Source organism: Dama dama, chromosome 18 (assembly GCF_033118175.1).
Source record: "Dama dama isolate Ldn47 chromosome 18, ASM3311817v1, whole genome shotgun sequence".
Lineage (NCBI taxonomy): Eukaryota > Metazoa > Chordata > Mammalia > Artiodactyla > Cervidae > Dama > Dama dama.
The window spans coordinates 51,924,009-51,935,000 of NC_083698.1; the positions used below are offsets into that span (position 1 = coordinate 51,924,009).

General features: G+C 35.9%; 1 protein-coding gene across 6 annotated transcripts in view; it reads right to left on the reverse strand.

Moving 5' to 3' along the window:
• The window catches only part of FOXP2 (forkhead box P2), a 634,677-nt gene that overhangs the window by 550,310 nt on the left and 73,375 nt on the right, over positions 1-10,992 (reverse strand). For all 6 annotated transcript variants that reach the window (XM_061165326.1, XM_061165325.1, XM_061165324.1 and 3 more), the window contains exon 2: positions 4,820-4,964. The gene's annotated coding sequence lies outside the window, so the exon portion shown is untranslated. The remainder of the gene's footprint in view (positions 1-4,819; positions 4,965-10,992) is intronic.

Genomic DNA, 10,992 nt, shown 5'->3' on the forward strand with positions numbered 1-10,992 from the left:
TCTTTTTGTGGCTTAATAGGTCATTTCTTTTCATCAACTGAATTAACAGTCCATTGTCTAGCTATATCACAGTTTGTTTATCCATTTATCTAGTAAAGGGCATTCTGTTTGCTTCTAAGTTTTGGCAATTATGAATAAAGTTTATGTAAACATTGTGCAAATTTTTCATGGACATGTTTTCAATTCATTTGGGTAACTACCCAGGAGTGCAATAGCTGGGCTACATAGTAGTGAAGACTATATGTGTGCTGATCTTCATAATAAACTCCAAATTATTTTCCAAAGAAGCTGTATTCATTTCCACCAACAACAAAACAGAGTCCTTGCTGCTTGTTGTTTCACATCCTTGGCAGCATTTGATGATGTCAGTATTTTGAATTTCAGCCATTCTAATAGGTAAGTAGTGGTATCTTGTTATTTTAATTTATAGTTCCCTAATGAAATAAATACCAAGCATCTTTCCATATGCTTATTTGCAATCAGAAGTATCTTCTTCAGTGAGATCCCTCTAAAGCTCTCTCCCACTTGTAAATTGGATTATATGTTTTCTTATTGTTGAGTTCTTTGTTTATTTTGGATACCAAGTCCCTTATCAGATAGGTCTTTTACAAATATCTTCTTCCAGTGTGTATCCTGTCTTTCAATTCCCTCATCAATGTCTTTCCAAAAATCAAAGTTTTTTGTTTTAATGAAGTGCAACTTATCAAACATAATTTTTTTTTATTTCATGGATTGTACTTTTGGTATTTTATTTAAAAAATTATCCCCTAGATTTTCTCCTATGTTACCTTCCAGCAGTCTTATAGTTTTACATTTTACACTTAGCTCTATGATCCATTTTTTATTCATTTTTATAAAAAGGATATGTTCTGTGTCTATTATTTTGCACATATTTGTACAAATAGTTGTTCCAGTACCACTTTTGAAGTTACTGTCCTTTTTCAACTGAACTGTCTTCACTCATTTGTCAAAGATCAGCTGACTGTGCTTGTGTGAGTCTACTTCTAGCATCTTTAGTGTTTGTTACTAAGATCTATTATTTTGTCAATACCATCTTGTCTTGATTGTGTTCGGTTCAGTCACTCAGTCATGTCCGACTGTTTGCCAACCCGTGGACTGCAGCACACCAGGCTTCCCTGACCATCACCAACTCCCGGAGCTTGCTCAAACTCATGTCTATCAAGTCAGTGATGCCATCCAACCATCTCATCCTCTGCTGTCCCCTTCTCCTCCTGCCTTCAATCTTTCCAGCATCAGGGTCTTTTCTTTAAACAAAGTCTTGACGTCAGGTGGTGTTAGTCTTCTGACTTTGCTCTTTTTTTTTTCCTATTCTGGGTCTTTTGTCTTTCCCTATAAACTTAAGGACTAGTTTATCAATATTCACAAAATAACTTACAGGGATTTCACTGGGATTATGCTGAATCTATAACCTTCAAGTTAATAAGACCTGACATTATAACCATATTGAGTATGTCTATCTATGAACATGGGATATCTCTCCATTTAAATATTTGATTTTCTTTCATCAGAATTTTGTAGTTTTCCTAATATTGTTGTTGTAATCTACAATATTGTAATCATCTTTTGGATTTTCTACATAAATACTCATGTCATCTGCAAAAAGACAACTGTGTTTCTTCCTCCCCAATCTGTATGTCTTTTAATTCCCTTTTTTTAAAGCTTACTACTTAGGATTTCCAGTATGATACTGAATAGGATGTTTAAGAGGGGACATTTTACTTTGCAATCTTAGTAGAGAATCATCTAGTTTCTCACTGATGATTTTGTATAAAGCAAATATCTATGCAACCACCAGCCTAGTGAATAAACAGAAAGCTGCTGATACACCAGAAGGTCCTGGAACCTTCACCTCAATTTCGACCACCTATCTTGAACTTGGAGAAGGAAATGCAACCCACTCCAACACTCTTGCCTGGAGAATCCCATGGAGGGAGGAGCCTGGTAGGCTACAGTCCACGGGGTTGCAAAGAGTTGGACACGACTGAGGAACTTAAGCATCATCTTTACTTTTGTTATAATCACTTCTTGCATCCCCAAATACCGAAGTCTAGCTTTGGAATTTCATATAAAGGAAATCATACAGCATTTATTCTTTTAGATTTGGGTGTTTTTAATCAACATTATCCTTAGGAGATCCAACCATGTTACTCTTACTATACATTATACTTTCATTGCCGTAGAGCAGAAGATCAGAATTTTTTTTTCTGTGAATGATAATGCTTTCCAGTTCTTCAGCTTCAAACCAGTAAATGGTTTACTACAGACCCATCAAATTTAAATAACTTTTTAAAGTTTCCTCACAATTTTCAGTTATAAAAAAGTTTTAAGTGAAAAGCAATTGCTTTATGTCCTGAAAGCAATACTAATATTTGTAGTCTTTCTCTAAATTGTCTATTCTAATTCAATGATGAAAAATTGTGAACTGAACTTCTAGGACTTATATTTTATGCATCAGTTCAGTTCAGTCGCTCAGTCGTGTCCGACTCTTTGCGACCCCATGAATAGCAGCACACCAGGCCTCCCTGTCCATCACCAACTCCCGGAGTTTACTCAAACTCATGTCCATCGAGTCAGTGATGCCATCCAGCCACTTCATCCTCTGTCGCCCCCTTCTCCTCCTGCCCCCAATCCCTCCCAGTATCAGGGTCTTTTCCAATGAGTCAACTCTTTGCATGAGGTGGCCAAAGTATTGGAGTTTCAGCTTCAACATCAGTCCTTCCAATGAACACCCAGGACTGATCTCATTTAGGATGGACTGACTGGATCTCCTTGCAGTCCAAGGGACTCTCAAGAGTCTTCTCCAACACCACAGTTCAAAAGCATCAATTCTTCGGCACTCAGCTTTCTTCACCGTCCAACTCTAACATTCATACATGACTACTGGAAAAGCCATAGCCTTGACTAGATGGACCTTTGTTGTCAAAGTAATGTCTCTGGTTTTCAATATGCTATCTAGGTTGTTCATAACTTTCCTTCCAAGGAGTAAGTGTCTTTCAATTTCATGGCTGCAATCACCATCTGCAGTGATTTTGGAGCCCAGAAAAGTAAACTCAGCCACTGTTTCCACTGTTTTCCTATCTATTTGCCATGAAGTGATGGGACCAGATGTCATGATCTTAGTTTTCTGAATGTTGAGCTTTAAGCCAACTGTTTCACTCTCCTCTTTCACTTTCATCAAGAGGCTTTTTAGTTCCTCTTCACTTTCTGCCATAAGGGTGGTGTCATCTGCATATCTGAGGTTATTGATATTTCTCCCAGCAATTTTGATCCCAGCTTGTGCTTCATCCAGCCCAGCGTTTCTCATGATGTACTCTGCATATAAGTTAAATATGCAGGGTGACAACATACAGCCTTGACATACTCCTTTTCCTATTTGGAACCAGTGTGTTGTTCCATGTGCAGTTCTAACTGTTGCTTCCTGACCTACATACAGGTTTCTCAAGAGGCAGGTCAGGTGGTCTGGTATTCCCAAAGTTTTCAGAATTTTCCAAGGTTTATTGTGATCCACACAGTCAAAGGCTTTGGCACAGTCAATAAAGCAGAAATAGATGTTTTTTTGGAACTCTCTTGCTTTTTCGATGATCCAGCGGATGTTGGCAATTTGATCTCTGGTTCCTCTGCCTTTTCTACAACCAGCTTGAACATAGTTTGTACTAAAATTAAGATTTCTAACTCACAAGTATAGAATGTCAGGAATGGCCGCAGTGTTTCCTGGCTCTATCAGACCTTCCAAACAATAATATTAAACGTGAACCTAGAAATGATGAAGAATTCTCACTGCAGACTACTTTGACAACTTTGTCAGATGCTATGTGGTTAAGAATACCACATTCAAAATCTGTAAGGACTCATATTTAAATTTTAGAGATAACTGGGAGAATTTATGATTTAGTTTTATTTGACACTAATAAGTATTCATTATCTACTGCATACTCTGGACCTTTTAAAATGAAAACAATACACTATCACTGAGTCTTTTCACTGACAAATGAAAAAGGTAATCAATTATTAAACAAAAGTCAAATTTCTGGCAGTTAAGACATTATATCACATATCAACTGCCTTATTGCAAGGATGATACATGAGGTAACTTTCCAGATAAAGGTGTTAATGATAAGAAATTTCTTCCCAAATAATTTTCCTAAAACAAGCCCTGCCTTTAGTCATCATTCTTTCTACCAATTTCTGAACAGCAACTGAATTCTGTTTCTATAAAATCATTAACAGACATGTTTTAACTTCTCCCTAACAAAACAGGAAATCAGTCTTTCCAATACACTAAGCTGACAAAATTTATATATTTTTATAGTACAGATACAAAGTCAGTCCAATTCATTTTCAACATGCAAAGTGAAAAAAGGACTTACTGTCTCTCTTACTGAAAGGTGGATTTAAATAGATATATTAAGATAGTCTTATTCTCAGATATGAAGAAATATAAAAGAAAAAGAAGGAATCAAAGTTTAGAGCATCAAGGGATTATAATGGCACAAATGCACATATTAAATCAAAGGAAGTTACCTTCTTTTCATCAGAATACTCTCAAAATTCTTAACAGTTCTCTGACAGAAGATAAAATTAAAATTAATCCATTTTGCACTGAATGTTATTATTGTAAAGCATCACCTTTTTAGTTAGAAAACATTAACACAAATACAAATTTAAGTTACCAACCAAAAGAAATGTATATTTTGTAGAGAAAAACAAATGCAAAGAATATTGTCATCACACATTTTTCTACTAACACCTGAGCAGCCACAAAAACAGAGATGGCAAACATGCAGTATAGATGACTTACATTTGGAGGGTTAGACTTTAATTCTCTCTTCCAGGATTGAGGGGTTTTATTCTTTGTGCTTACAATGCTCCTTTCTCCGGGGTATTCTTCTACTTCCAGAATAGGTCAGGACAAAGCTTCAACAGACTTCTATTATTTGTTTGATCTAGGGGGAAATTATACTTTTAATCAATTATTACAAAATGCATCAAACTTTTTTCTTACTGTGCTGGGGGTGGGGGTTTCTCATTATTTTCTGTTGGATCTGAAGTGAACAGAGAAAATAGGAATCGCCATTGTTGAATATTATAATAAATAAATCAAGTAGTTTAAATTAACACCACTAAAAGAAACCCACATCTATCTTCTTTTTCATTTTTATGGCTAAGCAGCATAGCAAGAGAAAATTAATATTCAAAATCCAAATGACTACAAAAGCCTGCTCAAATGTATTTTTAAAAGACTTTAACATAATTTTGAAAATCCATGAGTTTGAATGGACTGGCAGAGACGATTAGGTATCAAATATTTTTACTCATTCATTTTAATGTCTTAGGGCTAAAGAATTACAGGATGATTAGAAAAGTGTAAAGGAAAATCCATTTAGAAAAATTTTAATGGAATAATAAAAAAGATGATTTCAAGAGCATGAGACAGACCAGAAACAGACAGTAAAGAATCTGTAGGCAGGGCAAGAAATCTAGAGTACAAACTGTGAAAATGGTATAAAGGTTGGGAACTGCTATTCTAACAGAATGTTGGTCAAATTAAAGTATATGACACAAGGACATTTAAATCTGATTTGATGTTAATTCTCTAAGGAATTTATACAATGTAAAAATGCAATACATCTTACTTTCACAAGAACACAGAAGCATAATGCATGATTGTTTGACCTTTGGTGGTATGAAAATTCATAACTTTAAGAGAATTAATTGTATTCTACAAACTTTATCAAACTGCAGTTTTCTAATAATGGATATTTTCTGCCTCATTAAAATGAAATATTAAGATAAATGTCTTCAACTTGTGCCATACTTTGGATCACACACTGTTGCCTTATCTTAAAGTCATTCATATTGCTTTCCATTAAATAATAAATTAGAATGTAGGAGGGACATTTAGAGAACATCAGAAATAAAATATAGCTGGGGGAAACATGTCTGCTAGCACTGTAAAGTCAGTTTCTGCTCAGAAATTTAAGACTATTACACTTGTGATTATTACCCCCCCCCCAAAAAAAAACTATAGTGGCAAAATAGTAAACAAATGAAGTCAATTAATAGCTATATCACAACTGCTAAATACAAAAAACAAAATACTTGTGGGCAGAAGCATTTCTTTAAGTCATCCATCTAATCACAAACTGGTACTTGTGTGAGCCTTTGCTGATTTTAACCGGTATAAGTGGTACTTGCAATCATTTACCTGGAATACCACAAAATTATTTCTGGTGAAACAAACAGAAATCTGACTATCAAAAATTAATGTTACTGAAGGAGAAAACTCATTCAAGGCTAGATTTTAGGATTACAGAAAACTGGTATACTTTGCTTTAGAAAGATCAGCTAATCTTGGCCTAACTCAATAGTCTTACTATTAATGGTTATCAACATACATTCTATATGAATATTTCCATATGGCTTTTAGACATAGGTAGTTCTACTTTAGTTTCAAGAACACAGAAATGGTTTTGCTGTATTTTGGATCAGTGCAAGATCAATGAACATTCCTTTAGGGAAGCCTTTTGAACTGACAAAGGGTGAATGATTGACATCAGTAACAAATACTTTTTGTTGTCCTGGAATGACATGTCATTTATAGCAATACCTATGCTAATTAATGCCACACATATCTACCAGATGTGTCAGAGAAATATGCCAGACCCTTCACAGAATATAGTGTGAGTTCAACTAAAATTCCATTAAAGATATCGATATGCATTCCTTAGATATAAAGAATTGATCTCTCTCTCTCTCTCTTTCTATATATATATATACACACACACACACACACACACACACACACACACATATATATATACACATACACATAGAATATACTTTCTATGATAGAGAAAAACACACTTTTATGTAGTTAACTATACCTTATCTATTCCATTGGTAAAACTTTTTACAAAAAGCAAACTCTACCTTGTTCAAAGACACAATAATCTGAACCTTAAAAAATACAGAAATAATGTACTAAAATACTAGTTGGGGTCTTCAGAAACTACACTATCATGACACTTTACTCTTGTTCCCAGATTCTCTCAAATCCACCAGTAGATTATTAACAATTAGAACTATACATTAATCATTTTCGTCTCCCCATTCCCTAGGACACAATTTGGTATAACGGGTACCATCTTTTTTTTTTTTTTAATATAGAGTTAAGGTCAATACAGACATCAAAATTATATATCACAATTTTGTTAGTAAATTCAGTATTTACAAAGAAACAGATATGCTAGTAAAGAACTCATCTCACTGTCTGGAACAGATCACTCAAAAAAATGTGATCTATATAATCAGATTTAACATCCATTCCAGATTGCCTGGGATAGATGAGATTTGTACTTAATTCAGTTATTAAAAGCTAGCCCTTTTCTTTTCAAAAGTGTCCCAGTTTAGATGATAACTCTATATATTTTTCCAAAGTATAATTAATTATAATTCATCTATATGATTATTTCTTTTTATCAACAAGTTACTGTTTTTCATTTTATTGTTTTCTATGATGCTGTTAACATGATAAAAGAATTTTACTAAGATTGGAATGAACAACATTCCATCCTTTTAACATCAATACATTCACACAAATGGTCAAAGGTTTACTAAATCCTCATATCCTTGAAGCTAAACATTTCATCATCAGTATAGGAATCACCTCCTAGCTGACCAAACAAAATGTGACTTCTTAATTCTTAGATTGCTTAACTTCTCTAATTCATTTAGCTTATTTTTTCATTCCTTCCACCTTAAAACTCTACTTTTGGCCTACACTGCCAAATCGCTTCAGTCATGTCCAGCTCTTTGCGACTCTATGGACCATAGCCTTCCAGGCTCCTCCATCCATGGGATTCTTCAGGTATCAGTACTGGAATGGGTAGCCATGCCCTCCTCGAGAGGATCATCTCAACTCAGGGATTGAACCCACATCTCATGTCTCCTGCATTGGCAGTCAGGTTCTTTACCACTAGCCCCACGTGGGAAGCCCTTTTGGCCTACATGACATCCTTCTTTCCTGATTCCGCTCTTACCTCTCAGACCTCCTTTTTTCATTGTCTGCTGGTTCCTATTCTTCTTCTATCTATTTCCTTAATGTTAGTTTCCCAAGACTTCATTCTAGTCCTCTTCTTTTCCTAATCTGCACTCCGGTTTTTGTAATAACCATAACTTGCTGCAAGTGATGCTATTATCAGCCTACACCTTTCTCTTGACCTGCAGATTTAAAGTTCCTACTGAATACACAATCTTGCATCCCCTCCCCTCATCCTCCAGTCTTAACTCAGAAACCAAGGAAGCAAGCAACAGTTAGAAAGAAGTGAAGTTCTGCAAGAATTCACAGGCAGCAGAAGACAAGGGGGCTGGGTAGGGAAATCCAAACCCACTAGAATGAGACACAGTCTGTTCCTGGTATCTCATTTGTAATCCAGGCATGTTTCACTTTTAAAAATTGTTGCATGTAGTGGACAGGTTTCAAGGCAAATACTACTAGAAAGAATAATATGATAAACATGAAATACATCATGAGGATCACAAACAAAATATCCAAAGATAAAAGTATAAAGCAGCCTGTTATTGTTCAGTCACTAAGTTGTTTCTGACTCTTTGAGACCCCATGGATTGCAGGATGCCAGGCTTCCCTGTCCTTCATCACTGTCTCCCGGAGTTTGGTCAAACTCATGTTCACAGAGTCAGTGATGTTAGCTAACAATATCATCATCTGTAAAGCAGTTAGGTGAAAAACAAAAGAAAGTTGTAGGGTACTGTGGCAAAGTTTCTAAAGGGGTGGCTTTTAAACACCATCAGATTACTTGCATAACCCAGTATTTGCTCCACAGGAATGCAGTATTAGCCCTAACAAAGGTGAATTTTCAAGAGAAATCAGAAAAGCTGTGCATATGTGTGTGTGTGAGACAGAGAGAGAGAGAGAGAGAGAGAGAGAGATCCAATTAAGATTTAGTAACAAATCTTGTATTTTAAAAATAATAAATATAATAACATATGCAAGCTCTCTAAGGACTTAAAGCACTTCTTTCTGACCTCACACTAAAACTGAAGGGTTAGCCTGTGATCTAAAAGTCATGTATAACAAGGTTCCTAAAGGAAAATGTGGTCTGAGTTCTGAACAACTAATACAAAATCTTTTGATATACAATCCATTTACATTTTGAGAAAAGCATGCTATTTAATTTTACTGCCTAAAACATGTTGTGAATAAAATTTTCCATCTTCTCTTTGGCTTAGTTCTTTATCCTCTACTGCCTCTTAAACATCTTCACTTCAATACTCTGGTTCTGATACTTCTTCAAATTAATTATGGCTTATATGTCTTCAGAATTTTATTGGGGTGTTCAAAAAGTTCATTCAGTTCTTTCCTTAACCTGTTATGGATGGAAAAACCCAACTCTGAGGCAGACTCACTATCTCAAACCTCTTTACTCAAGAACACATGAGTTTTCCTAAATATATACCTAAATATTTATTTATTTAACTACTGATTGGATCTTCTAACAGAGAAGACTTTTTGTGCCTCTGGCATATGCCCCACAGTATACAGGAGAGATTCACAGAAGAGAGTACTTTATCCAAGATCTCAGAGAGTGTACGTGACAGAGATGGAACTTGAGCTCACTTTCTTTTTGAAAACACGACAAGCCAAATTTACTTAAAATTTATATGACAAGTAAATATACACATATAATATTTAATTTGTCTAACTATATTTGAAAATACTAACTCCCTTTAAGAAAACTATAAAGAATCTGCCTGCTAAGCAGCAGATGAAGGAGACGCAGGTTCTAACCCGGGGCTGGGAAAATCCCCTGGAGAAGGCAATGGTTAAGTCACTCCAGTATTCTTCCTGGAGAATCCCATGGAGAGAGGAGCCCAGTGAATTACAGCCCAAAGGGTCACAAAGAGTTGGATATGAATGAGCAACTGAACATGAGTACAAAAATCAAAATTAGAAAATAACAGTGTTTTTGTATGTTTTACCTCAGAGTATGCTATTTCATCAGAAAAACATCTACTTCTACTTCACTGACTATGCGAAAGCCTTTGACTCTGTGGATCGCAACAAACTGAGGAAAGTACTTAAAGAGATGGGAATACCTGACCACCTTACCTGCCTCCTGAGAAGTCTGCATGCAGGTCAAGAAGCAACAGTTAGAATTGGACACGGAACAACAGAGTGGTTCCAAATCAGGAAAGGAGTACGTCAAGGCTGTATATTGTCACTCTGCTTATTTAACTTACAGGCAGATTACATCAGGTGAAATGCCAAGCTAGATGAAGCACAATCAAGATAGCCAGGAGAAATATCAATAACCTCAGATATACAGATGACACCACCCTTATGGCAGAAAGCAAAGAGGAACTATAGAGCCTCTTGATGAAAATGAAAGAGGAGAGTAAAAAAGCTAACTTAAAACTCAACACTCAAAAAACGAAGATCATGGGATCAGGTCCCATCACTTCATGGCAAGCAGATGGGGAAACAGTGGAAATAGTGAAAGACTTTATTTTCTTGGTCTCCAAAACCACTGCAGATGGTGACTGCAGCCATGAAATCAAAAGGCGCTTGCTACTTGGAAGGAAGGTTATGACCAACCTAGACACCATATTAAAAAGCAGAGACATTACTTTGCCAACAAAGGTCCATCTTTCCAAAGCTATGGTTTTTCCAGTAGTCATGTATGGATGTGAGAGTTGGACCATAAAGAAAGCTGAGAGCCAAAGAACTGATGCATTTGAACTGTGATGTTGGAGAAGACGCTTGAGAGCCCCTTGGACTGCAAGGAGATCCAACCTGTCAATTCTAAAGGAAATCAGTCCTGAATATTCATTGGAAGGACTGATGTTGAAGCTGAAACTCCAATACTTTGGCCACCTGATGTGAAGAACTGACTCACTGGAAAAGACCCTGATGCTGGGAAAGACTGAGGGCAGGAGGAGAAGGGGATGACA